General features: G+C 42.0%; 1 protein-coding gene and 1 long non-coding RNA gene across 2 annotated transcripts in view; one reads left to right on the top strand and one right to left on the bottom strand.

Moving 5' to 3' along the window:
- The window catches only part of CDC73 (cell division cycle 73), a 110583-nt gene that overhangs the window by 23435 nt on the left and 74180 nt on the right, over nucleotides 1-12968 (bottom strand). The gene's annotated exons all lie outside the window — the stretch shown is intronic.
- Nucleotides 3148-5403, top strand: LOC309534739. Its single transcript, XR_014220846.1, has 2 exons — nucleotides 3148-5024; nucleotides 5160-5403. It is a non-coding gene; the product is annotated as an uncharacterized lncRNA (long non-coding RNA).

Genomic DNA, 12968 nt, shown 5'->3' with positions numbered 1-12968 from the left:
CGGAGCCTGAGGCTGTTCTCTCGGCCAGGACCACATGAGCTGAATGAGGTGACAACTGAGCGCTTCTAAGCTAGACAGAAGCTTATGCCAGCAGCAAGGAAGAGAGCCACTGTCATGAAGGCAGAGGGATGGGGATTAAATGCAGAACTTCAAGGCAAGGAGAGGAGAATTACTTCTGTCCTTTGTTGCGCGCACCCAAGCGACAAGAAACCCCAGGCGTTCCAGTGCTTACCCCAGGGTTCCGTTTCATGGGAATGTAGGTCAATGGAGACCATGCTGTCTTTAGGATTCAGTTTTATTTATACATATAAACAGTCTGATGGAAGGGTTCACAGTGTTAACACTCCAACAGATCTTGTCTCCCCATTAAGTTTCCAAGATCCCCAAACCATGACTTTAGCTTCTGAGTCTAGTTTCCAGTACCATCTCTCTCTCTCTCTCTCTCTCTCTCTCTCTCTCTCACACACACACACACACACACCCTTGGCCTATTGCTCTCCATCCTAGGATGATGTGGCATCTAACCAAGGAGGGGTACGAAAAGGTCCCACCATTTGTCTCCATGGCAACAGAGCTCACTATGTAAGATGCTGATGATGGGTACCTAGCTGAGCAGCAACGGTTTGGCCAATTCAGCTGCGTTCTCTTTCTTTTCCAATCAAGAGGCACACAAATTTTATCAAATAAATAAACTCGATAGATAACAACACCATGACAAAGCATGATGGACATTAAGAAATTGCATTAGCGTTCTTCTGAGGTAAAAACTGGACAGGTCTGTGTCTTTGTCAACCCTCCCAGTCTCTGCTGCTAAGGTTTTAGACAGAACGGAACCTTTATTCTTTGTGCATGCTGATAAGTACGGTAGTGTTTCATGCAATACTTATTACTTTGCCTAAGGGTCTGTTTATTTCTTGTTTGAATGCATGTGCAAGGAGAGGCTTGTGGGCTTTGAAAAGCCAGACAAGATTCAAATCCCAGAAGGGCAGTAAACATCCTACAAGAGCATGATTTTTTGTTTTTGTTTCGTTCAAAGACTTGTGGGACAAAGCAGTAAAGGCATGTAGGGATTTCTGATTTTGGAGCTTGCCAGAGGAGTGCCATCACTCTGTTTTCCTTGGCTGTTTTTTCTAAGGTTCTAAAGGCAGGTGAGGTGTGAGGTTGCTCTGCGAAAACAGTGTGACTGGGGGACAGATAGGGAGGAAAGCACAGAAGGACAGGTTAATACGACAGTTTTAGTTCTCTGATAATAGGCCAGAGAGAAAGCAAAGGGATTGGGGAGGGGCAAGTAGAACAGGCTGGGAGAGAATGAGATATTTGGAGGAATAAGAGGAAGGGAAGTGTGCATGAGAGAGTATTCAGCCTCCAGTGATGGCGGGAGGAGAAAGCTATAGAGAGGACAGGGAGTTGGAGGAGGCTGAGGTGGACGTTTATGGGGTTAAAGGGCATGTAAGTGGCTGCGGTATTTGCAGAGGAGGGAAAGAAAGAAAGAAAGAAAGAAAGAAAGAAAGAAAGAAAGAAAGAAAAGATATGAATGGGAGGGATGTTCAGTATGCGTCTGTAGTAAATGTCTGAGAGAGATTTAAAGGAAGGGATACTTTAAATCTCACTCAGTGTAGGACACTTTTAGGTCCCTGCAGTGGAGATATCTCACTTGGGGCCCTCAAAGAATTCTGTGCCCCCTCTGTCTTTCACATTGTTTCCATGCTTCTAATTTCAGGTGCACAGAAGCACTGCTCTCCAACTAGTTTCTATCAGTCTTCTCAAATCAGTCAATCCACTCTTTTAAACACATATCCAATAGCAAATTAGTACAAGGGTCAAGGTTGTATCCTCTGTTCTCAGGGAATAAAAGCAAGCAGGTAAGCATAACATGTGATATATCAGCACATGTTTACTAGGGTGTCTTGCTTCTCAGAACTAGCCGTTTTGCCTCACCCTCCCTTTCACAAAACCAAGACCGTAAAATGTTTATAGAGGAGGAGGGTATGGATGACTTGTGGCCAATCATAATGCACAAGGCTGTGAGCATGAGCAGTGGGTTTTTTCCCCTCCGGGGCGAAAGGTCCCAGAACAAGACAGGCAACCAACTGGTTGCAGTCCGAGCTATCTGCAGTGTTTTTGCATATTACTTTATTTTGAGAACTATCACCATCTGAGAAAGAGAGAGAGAGAGATACAATTGGAGAATGTGGTATGTAGTCAGAACCACAGCTGGCAGGGTAAGTATTTTCATGCTTTAAAACAAAAATCATTGGTTTGGACAGAGGGGGTGGGGAGAATGGTGGCCTCAGTGGTGGTCAAAATACTCACACTTTGACTGGGCTCCCCCATCCCCAGTACACTACCCCCCAACCCTGTGGAGAAGGCAGGAAAAAATATGACTGCACATATATTATTTACACACATACATACATACATACATACATGGGGAGGGTGGCAGGTGGGCCACCTCTCATGTGGCATTTTAAAGTGCAATCCTAAACATGGGCACTCAGAAGTGACTTTCTATGGGGTTCAATGGAGCTTACTCCTGAGAAAATTAAATTAGGACTGCAGCCCTTAATTGTGAAGAGTTGCTAGATGGGAAGTGGGGAAATTGGGAGACTGGATTTTTAAGAGTGGGAACTTATGTTTAGGTTAAAATCATTTAGTCCTTTCAACTACATGCTTTGAATATTATTGACTGCCTCTATCTGGAAGAATACAAATATCTAAGAACATGTGAAAGAAATCATGCCCAATCACACTGTTCTATCACAACAGCCTAAGCCCATTAATGCCTTTAGAACCTTGGAAAACAGCCAAGTGTGATGGTGCTTCTATTATATAGTAAGATAATGTTCAGCAAAGGTATGCACCGAGGCTCCCATAACAGACAGGTGGCCAGCCCATCCCAACAAATGTTGCTGTGACTGGGACTGCTAGGTTGACCTCTATGGAGACTCTGAAGTCAACCTAAACAGGATGACTTTATACTGGAAGCGGGGGTGTGTGGTAAGCAAGCTGGACCTGATGGGAATGTGAAAGCAAACTTTCAACAAATCCATTAGGATTCAACAAGTCCTGGTCTGATATTTTTCCTACAATGAATACGAGAGTCTCCATTTTGAAGTGCTGCTCAAGAAGGAATGTGTTGAGCCATTTCAAAGCTAGAATGGCCTTCATGCTCCCATTACTGTGGGGCACTCAGAAAATAATGCAATGCACCTCTCAGTACCTCTGTGGGACAGGTTCTCTCTTCGATCTCCATATATGTCGAAGGACTCCTAAAACTGCCTGATGCTTCACAGGCTTCTTTACTTTTGGTGAGGCAATGAAATGAACTGACAAACCCCAGTCCATAGGGCACCATCACTTGAATCCAAACATTGAACATGGTCTGGTGCCAATTTGCACAAAGAAGAGAAATGCTTCACACCATTGGAGAAGATGGAGGAGGGAGATGCACTGAACAATGCAGAGTGGGGGCTTCATATGGATCCTCTGGAATGGTTCCACTTGCATCCGACTCCTCCAGTCCCTGGCTGTAGATGCAAAAATCTGAACTGGCTGCTGGGATTTATATTTCTCCTCCCTCCTGTTATTTGATGAGAACTCGCTCAAGGGATGCACTAAACAGCACTGTCTGATTAGGCAGAGGTAGCTAGTTTGTCATCTGGGAGTCAACATCCTAGATTTTCACCCACAAATTTATTCATGCCACCATGTTGCCAGCCATAACCAGTGACTCCAGGTGAACCACATCAAAGGATAAATTAGGGCTGCTGAGAGAATAATCTTCCATTGTCATCACAGTTTTCAGTGTGCTTTCCATCTCCGCCAATTCTTTGGGCCACTGACATACCAGACACAACAGATTGTAGCAGAGGCTTCAAAACCTCTACTCTTGTCACAGGAAAGCTACAGTGGATGTCAATAGTGCCATGGGAGGCCCCACCCACAGCAACGTAAGATTTTTTGTGACCTCTTCTGGCAGAGAATAAAGCTTGTTCATCACCAGAAGGAATTCTTCTCTTTAGCTGGCCTTGTCCATTCTGTTTTGCACATCCTGTCAGCAATATGTGCTCAGGGAAGGGTACTCTTAGGTGGCCTTGTGTAATGATTGTCTTGGCTCATTTGGGCATAACTTTAAAAGAAAATATCTTAAAACCATTTACTTCCAGCCAGTTCCACCTGCCCCTCTCCAATTCCTTCTCTTTTCTTCCTGTCCATCACCAGAGTACTAAAACTGCCATATTAACCAGCCCTCAATCACTATCTCCCCACACACTATCACACCATTTTATCAGTGCATGTTAAGGAGGTTAGAAAGGGAGTAATCAAGCTTAGAGAGAATTCCTGTTCTCCTACTAATGGTTAAAGATGAAAAAAAAATGCTTAATCTGAATTGGACATATGAGGAATTTCATTTCGGACCTAGGCTCTGGTTGCTCTTCTGTGATGTTGCATTTTTTTGTTTTGTTACTGTTGTTGCTTTACAGTTGATCATGCAACAGGGCTGCACACCAATTTGGAAGCACAAAATAATGCAACCCTCACACCACTGTTGAAATAATATAACTGGGGCTAATGGCACCCAGAGAGAAACAAAGGATCGATTCATTCACTGGCTGCAAATACAGAAGACTCAAAGGGAAGACCAAAAGTTTATTCAGTCATTGGCACTTTCTAGTTTTATAATGGGCACACAGAAAACTGCCATTTGAATGACATTCAAGTACATTTTAAACAAACCCAATGCAAATATTAGAAGTAGCAGGAAAAAGCAACCAGTCAGGACCAAAGGAAGGTAGAAATCGGTCTGAGGAGATTTAAGTATTAATCATCTAGAGAGAATATTAGACAATAGAGAGAAGAACAATAGCAAAAGGAACCATAATGACCAGTAAACAACCCCAGTGTAAATATATACAAGGAAACCACTATCCTGCCTTTATAGGTTTTTATGCAGTTTGGCACATACATGACGCTGTCACTATAATTAATATCTCCACAGATCAAAGCCCACTTTGATGTTTCTGGTCAGTGCTTTTTTCTCCCCTTTAAAAACATTTTTTCTATCCTCTTATATTATTAAGCAATGCATGCAAGTGTGGCATAGAAACCACTACACTGCTGAATAAGAGTTTAATTTTCTCTCTCTTTGAAATGTTCAGTGCTGCTGCAGGTTAGACTCCTTTCTCCTGCTGTGCTGAATGAAAGCTTCATAAAAGTCACAGTTCCTTACAGAATGTGAGAGAAGTATTTGTGACAAGCATGAAGCACCACCAAGGCTGGAGTTAGTTTGGTGGGGAAGGATTGTACAAATCACAAGGTGTGAGGGGAAGCGCCCCTTCCATACACCCGTGGGGCAATTTCTTGACCTTCACAAGAATAAAAATACGGGACTAGAGTTCAAAATTCATGAAATCATCTGATGATTCAGGAGGAGCCTGCCACAAGGAGAGGATAATGCCACCAAAATCTGGAGGGGTCTGGGGTGGGTGGAGGTACAAACCACACCCAAACATTTGTGCCTTTTATTGAAGAAAAAAGTACATGATGCATGAAGTGTCGTGTGTTGGGCGAGGAGTTACACCGTTTCAAAAGCTCTCTGGGGTGCCCCGAAAGTGAAGGTTTAATCATCATCACCACATTTTGGTGGTGCAAGGCAAAAAAAGGTAGCCAGAATAGCTTTGCAAGTAATGCTGAACCTTGAAGGAAGTCCATAAAGGGAACTAGCCTACATATATGTAAATTAGCACTCAATGGCCTAAAAGAGAACTGTTGTGGAGAGAACCTAAACCCAGGGGTGGGAAACCTAAGGCCCGGGGCCGGATGCGGCCCAATCGCCTTCTCAATCTGGCCCACGGACAGTGTGGGAATCAGCATGTTTTTACATGAGTAGAATGTGTCCTTTTATTTAAAATGTATCTGGGTTATTTGTGGGGCCTGCCTGGTGTTTTTACATGAGTAGAATGCGTCCTTTTATTTAAAATGCATCTCAGGGGTATTTGTGGGACATAGGAATTCTTTCATATTTTTTTTCAAAATATAGTCCGGCCCCCCACATAGTCTGAGGGATAGTGGACCGGCCCACGGCTGAAAAAGGTTGCTGACCCCTACCTAAACCAACAGGATCCTTCACTTTCTCTAGAAGAGTTGGGGAGGCATTACTTAATGATGCTGAACTGTCTCAGTTGCTCAGTGCTAGGATAATGTAACAGCACAAAAAGCAAACCTACATGGAGTAACTCTTAAAAGCATCATGAAAGATAACTATTTGATGCATTCTTCACTTTGACCTCCCATGTACAGAAACTCGGTTTATTTACTTACAATACTGAGAATAGATAAGAAAATTATTTACTATACTGATAACAGGAGAAAATGCTCAGCTAAGAATAATAATAAAAAATTGACAATCTCAAAGCAAACTGCTCGGTTGATCTTTCATCCATTATTGCTCAACGCCACAGCGTGAATCCTCATAGTAAATACCACTGTGCCTTTGTTTACTGTTTATCAACAAATGAGAAAGTGAACAATGCGTTTAAGTGATACAACTTGCTGGGAAGGAAAATAAGGAAGGCAACAGTGACACTTGTGGCCATCCCTAGATTGTCATTGTGGATAGGGGTAATTTGTTTTTACATTCAGTTCAGGCAAACCTTACGATAAGAAAACAAATGCCACTCACTTGCAGTCATTAACTACCATGTACACAGGGCACACCTACAGCTCAGACAAATTGGCACAGCAATAGAACTAAAAAAGAGAGAAGTAAACAGTAGTAAAGGCTGACTACCGTTAAAAGAGTTTTTAAACTTGTACAAAAAACACTAGCCTGTAAAAGACAGAGGTCACCAGTGCTTGTGAATGGTTTGCATGCTTTTATATGACTGGGCTTCAATGCAATAAACACAGAGGCAAAATTTCAATCCTTCCTCAACTGCTTGTTTCATGTTTTCTGTGGACAAACCTGGCAACTTAACTTTGTACACATGCCATTTGCACTCAACAGTGTCGGGCATGTATTTTGCTATTTAAACACAAGTACTGGACCAGAATTTTAAAAATACAAATCTATTCTGCCTTGGAAAATGATTCTTTGACTTGGTTACAGAGTAACCAAGGGCAATGTTAAAATACAAATACAAGAATCAGTTTTGAAATGCCTGTGTGGCCAAGATACTATCACTTTGCTTATTGAGAAAGTTGGAATCAGATTTTATCATTCTATGAATAGCAGAAACAAAGACTCTGTTCAGACATGCTCCCCCTCCTGTTCTACACTTAACGAAGAGGAGATAAGATGCTCCAGCTTCAATTTTAAACCAACCACAGTTCCCCATGACATGCAAACTCAATAGGCTGTTAGAACAAACCACATTTTCAGGTTTCAGATTCTGATCTACCATCACTAACCAGTTTAAATAAGCCACAGTTTCCTGGTTTGGATGTCATGGGGAACTTAAAAATATTGAAAATAGATAGAATATTCACAGTAGTGTGCATAAAATAATAAGGGTGAATATTTCAGAATATGCTTCTCGCAACTTTGCAGCAATAGGTCCCCAATTTATTATCATCCCTTAGGAAGTACTACAGAGATTATTAACAAACAATTCCACCTGCAGGCTTAAAATTTAGATGAAAGACACAATACAAAAGGAAAAAGGAAAGGAGAGGGACAAGGAAAATAAGCGAATTCAGGTCCAATTCTTAAAGTTATATAATTGCCTTTCTGGTGACCAGCTGGAATAGCTGCTGAGGAAGTAGTTTAGAAACAAAATTCTTTATGGTTTCAAATAACTAGGGATTTGCCAGACAGATATGCTCACCTCAACAAAAAGCTCACAAGTTCTATATAGTGGTACCTCTGATTAAGAACTTAATTTGTTCCAGAGGTCCGTTCTTAACCTGAAACTGTTCTTAACCTGAGACACCACTTTAGCTAATGAGGCCTCCAGCTGCCACCACGCCGCTGGAGCACAATTTCTGTTCTTATCCTGAAGCAAAGTTCTTAACCTGAGGCACATCCCCTCTGCATTGAAGGTATACCACGCAAAAGTGGTTTCCACCCTCTGCTATGCTGCCCCGCTCTGGGCCCCTGGGTCCAATTTAACATCGCTGGAGACATTGCAGAATCAGTTTCTCCGTCGCCTCCTGAAACTCCCCATGTGTGTGAGCAACGCAGCCATACGTCTGGAGTTAAGGATTGCAACATTGGAGACTGTCATCTGGAAGCGAGTCTTTGGCTATTGGCTGTCCAGCTGGCATAGGCTTCCCGACCATTACCTTTTTCAGTGCCTCTGGCGGGACGAATTTGTTAATCCGTGGGTAGGAAAAATCCATGCCAAACTTCTGAGCATCGGAATTTCCCCAGCGGACTCCCTAAAGATGAACTTACGCTCAGCTAAAAGCCTCATTGAGCAAAGATTAGCAGACATTGAAAACCAACACAACCTTGCCAGAGGTGGGGGTGTCTGCTCCCCCAGGTATCACGGAATAACCCCACCACTTGACCTTCCATCATACATGTCATCTCTTTCATCAGTACCACACCGACTTGCATTTATTCGTGCAAGGTTCAATGTCCTTCCATCGAACCTGCTGAGCCACAGATTTTCCAAGGGTTTGGTGTCTCCGCTATGCGTGTGTGATGGGAAAACTGTTGAATCTCTTCCACATATAATGTTCAACTGTCCCCTACATAGCATAGCCAGGACTAAATTCCTGGGCCCTGCTTTACTGCGCTTGGTTAGCAGGCCTGTTGAGTCACACGCCGCACTGCTTTTGCAGGATACAGATCCTTCTGTTACTCTGCAGGTGGCGAGATTCCTGAATGCGGTTATCTCACACGCAAAAACCACAAAAAAACAACAACAACATCAAAATCTAATCGGACAGTTATGATGAGAGTGCATGTCGGATCTCGTCTTCAGTTTTCCTTTTCTGTGAACCGTCCCTTGGAGCTCTCCGGGCCACATCCTGTTATTTGGCTCTGCCCAATGACCCACCCTTGCATCGCAGTGTTCACCTTCTGTTGTCAGATATTTCGGTTTTTAAGCCTTTGTGCTTTTTATGTTTGTGCATAATTTATGGGCTAATAGCCGTAAATAAATAAATGAAATGAAACCTGAGGTACTATTTCTGGGTTAGCAGAGTCTGTAACCTGAAGCGTCTGTAACCCGAGGTACCACTGTACTAATGAAACCATTTTTTCATACTTTGACAAAATCGTTTAATGGTGCTATATAAACAAAGACTGTAAAACACAAGGTACTTTAAGCAGGATAAGGCACAAGCAAGTGGTCCCTCATACTTCCTATCCAAATTATAATCTCCCTTGGTTTGTCACAATTGTCCCTTAAAATCTAAAGCCATTCTCTTGCATTCAAGTCCCACACTATAACGTTCTTTCCTTGAGGGGCTAGGGTGCTCACTGCAGCTCTGTAGTCACACAGCTGTTTCCCTAGAAGACATGTGTTGTACAAGCTTACTCTGCTAGCCTGCGCACCCTAACTGGGCTGAAGTTGGATGAGGGAAAACAACTATTTTTGTTGTTCCATTGTCATCATTACTGGATTCCCTCAAGAAGAGCTCTAGGCAACACTTGAAAAATGAGAATCTTATTGGATTAAAGTCTCTCCGCTAGAAGGGTATCATCAGTTTGACCTACCTGCTGCTGCCCCAATGGATCACTGAAAAACACTTTCTGCTTTCAAAAGGAAAAAAAACAACAACAAACATTGAACTATATTAAATGTTTAGGAGGCTACATCTCTGCCTTGACAATGAGAACAAAAGAGATGCAATTGTAAAAATTACATGAAGAACACTTTCAAACAGGCCCGGCCTAAGACCTTTTGATGCCTCAGGTGAAAGACAAGGTGGCACCCCTTCCCAAACTCATTTACAGAAGCTGGCTGGACTGGTGGTCGAATCTCACTTCATCCTTTGTGGCTGGATTCTTCACCACACCTGAGGCAGCAGCCTAGAGATCAAGGAGCCCAGGAGAGGTCATGGGCAACAGAGGAGACAGAGCTGGGGCCTGCAGAGGAATAGACAGAGTATCTGCCGCCTAAGGTGACTGCCTCACTCTGCCTAACAAAGGGCCGGCCCTGCTTGCTGAGAAGCAAAAATTTGGCTAACTGTTTTGTGATTAGTTTGGTTCAAATATAATTAGGATGCAATTTGTGGGGAAAAATATATTAAATTATATCATAACATTTATACATGGCTTGATTGGAAGGGAATCTTATGCCAGCAGCGCACAAGCGTCTTCTGTCTGGTTTCTTCTGCCATTGCAGCACCACACTATACAACCCACAATGTTTAGTAGGACACACACTATGCAGAGGCTTTTTTTGGATGATACGCAGGGTTGCAAGGGGGATGAGGGAAAGGAAAAGACCCTCTTTGTAAGCTTGCCTTCCACTTGTGCAAAATTTGATACCACCAATAATTTCTAACACACAGCTGCAACTCGCAATAAAAATGCTATATACGAAAATAGACTGTGGTCACTTTCACACAAGTTATGACTTCAAGAAGCCCCAGAACTACTGTGGGATTTGAGGCAGTGCATACTTTGACTATCACTTAAGGGCATTTGAATATTCCTAAAATAGAACAGTTGCACTCCGCAACAGTTATTAACAACAAGCGATCATCTGACCATGCCCTAAACTATCCCCAGGATATAATCTCTAGGAACAGCTCGACTGCAAATGGTCCATTTAGTAAAAATAAGCATTACAAATGTCATTCCTGAAAATTTAGGACAATGTTACATTTTCAGTGGATTGTCTAAATTCATGTAAGCTAAAGAAAACAATACTAACAGCCCATTTTCTTTTTAAAATAGGAAAGCAAACTATTCTCTCTCTCTCTCTCTCTCTCTCTCTTGCTTTTCAGATAATCTGCTGGTGTGCTTGAGAGAGCTGTGCATTTCTCAGTATTAACAAAAAGCGTACCAGCAGATTATAATCAAAATACACAGCTTTGTTAAACATTGATTCTTATTTCGATATTGCCTGAAGGTTATATCACTGTTCTGCTACCAACACTCACCTTAGTGAGCTCAATTATTTGAGGCAAAATAATATTCTATTCCTGAAACATGCACATACATATTGTGTTGGATAACAAACCCATTCTTTAAAAAAGCAGCTCCCTTCAAAGGAACAGATTTATTGCAAATTAAACCCTCTCATACATTGGGGTCACAACTGAAATCAAAGGGTATGGAAACCATGAAAAACTCTCCGCTTCAACTCTGTTACTTCAGTCAGTATTCTTCTACATTTAAAGTTTATTGGGGTCAATCAGAGCCCAAGTACACTAAATGAAGGGAAAATGAAACACTATACATCCAAAGCATTAGAGTCTCAATGACCCCAACACAATGAAAACTTTAATGAACAAGACAATAGCTTCCTTGGGTTGACTGGAAAGATAAAGGCAGAGTTAATTTCCCCCTTTTTATTTATTTATAAAAACATCGAGGAGGTTTTCTGTTGAAGAAAAGGTACATGAATGCCAGTTTTACAAAGAGAAGTGGAAAGGTAGTGGCAAAGTAAGCATCTTCATTTATATTCATTCACGGCACCTGTCCCACCTATAACACAGGAAAGGGGTGGGCAGCAGACCCCCAATTCCTATATTCAGGAATTCACATCGTCACTTCTAGTTCCAATTAACCATGGGCTATCTCTACATCTGTGATGAGCTAGATGGGAATTCAGAAAGCTTTCATTATAAAAACAAAAAGGAAACAGCAGCCAGAGATATCTGGCCCCTGTGGTTCATGGGGGGGGGGGAATTGAAGACAGAAATCTCAGAATTGTAGAATTGGAAGGGACCCCAAGGATCATATAGCCCAACCTCCTGTATTGCAGGAATCTCAACTAAAGCATCCATGACAGACAGCCATCCAACCTCTGCTTAAAAACTTCCAAGGAAGGAGATTTAGCAACATCCCAAGGGAGACCATTCCACTGTTGAACAGCTCTTACTGTCAGAACGCTTTTCCTGATGTTTAGTCAGAATCTCCTTTTTTTTTAACTTGAAGCCATTGGTTTGAGTCCTACCCTCCAGGGCAGGAGAAAACAAGATTTTTCCCTCTTTGCGACAGCCCTTGAGATATTTGAAGATGGCTATCAAATCTCCTCTCAGTCTCCTCTTTTCCAGGTTAAACATACCCAGCTCCTTCAACAGTTCCTCACAAGGCATGGTTTCCAAGCCTGGTCTTTGGGTAATTAAACCATCTATGGCCTTTTAAATGGGTGTGTGTGTGTGTTTGGTTGTTAATATGTTGTGCATTTTTTTTGAGTTTTTATATTGTGAACCACCCTTATGATCCTCGGATGAAGGGCTGTATAGAAATTCAATAAATAAATAAATAGATATAAATCAATCAATCAATCCATCCATCCATCAAAGAGAAAGACTTGCTTTAGTGTGTGTGTGTGTGTGTGTGTGTGTGTGAGAGAGAGAGAGAGAGAGAGAGAGAGAAAGAGTATGCTCCTAAAGTTTCTTCGTCAATACCAGATGATTAGAATTCATTCCCCAGAGATGACTTTCATAGCTTCTTGTCAACTTTCTTTGATCTTGGGGAATCAGCTTTTACAGATATATTTTACTCCTATAGTACTTTCCCATTTTAGTGGTCCTTCGCAACAAGTAACTTCTTTTTAAAAAGTAAAAGCCAGCTAACAAAAAATTCCAAGTTTTGCTACTATTTCTTAGGTAAACCAATTTTGCAAAGCAATTTAAGCAAAGTCTGAAGCACATCTGAGGCATACAGTTCTCTAGCAACTACATATTCTGTCTTCAGCGTCTTAACCCCATATATGATGCACTGTACATACGTTTGATATGGAATTTACAAGCTTTGGCATAAAAGAAAAGAGGTTGCTGAACAGAGAACTGGACAAGGCAGCTTGCACAAAGAGCACCCAAGGAGAGTGGTGTGTATT

Source organism: Podarcis vaucheri (assembly GCF_965113315.1).
Source record: "Podarcis vaucheri genome assembly, chromosome: 6".
Classification (NCBI taxonomy): Eukaryota; Metazoa; Chordata; class Lepidosauria; order Squamata; family Lacertidae; genus Podarcis; species Podarcis vaucheri.
The sequence above is the reverse complement of the archived record's forward strand: the minus strand, read 5'-3'. Positions and strand labels throughout refer to the sequence as shown.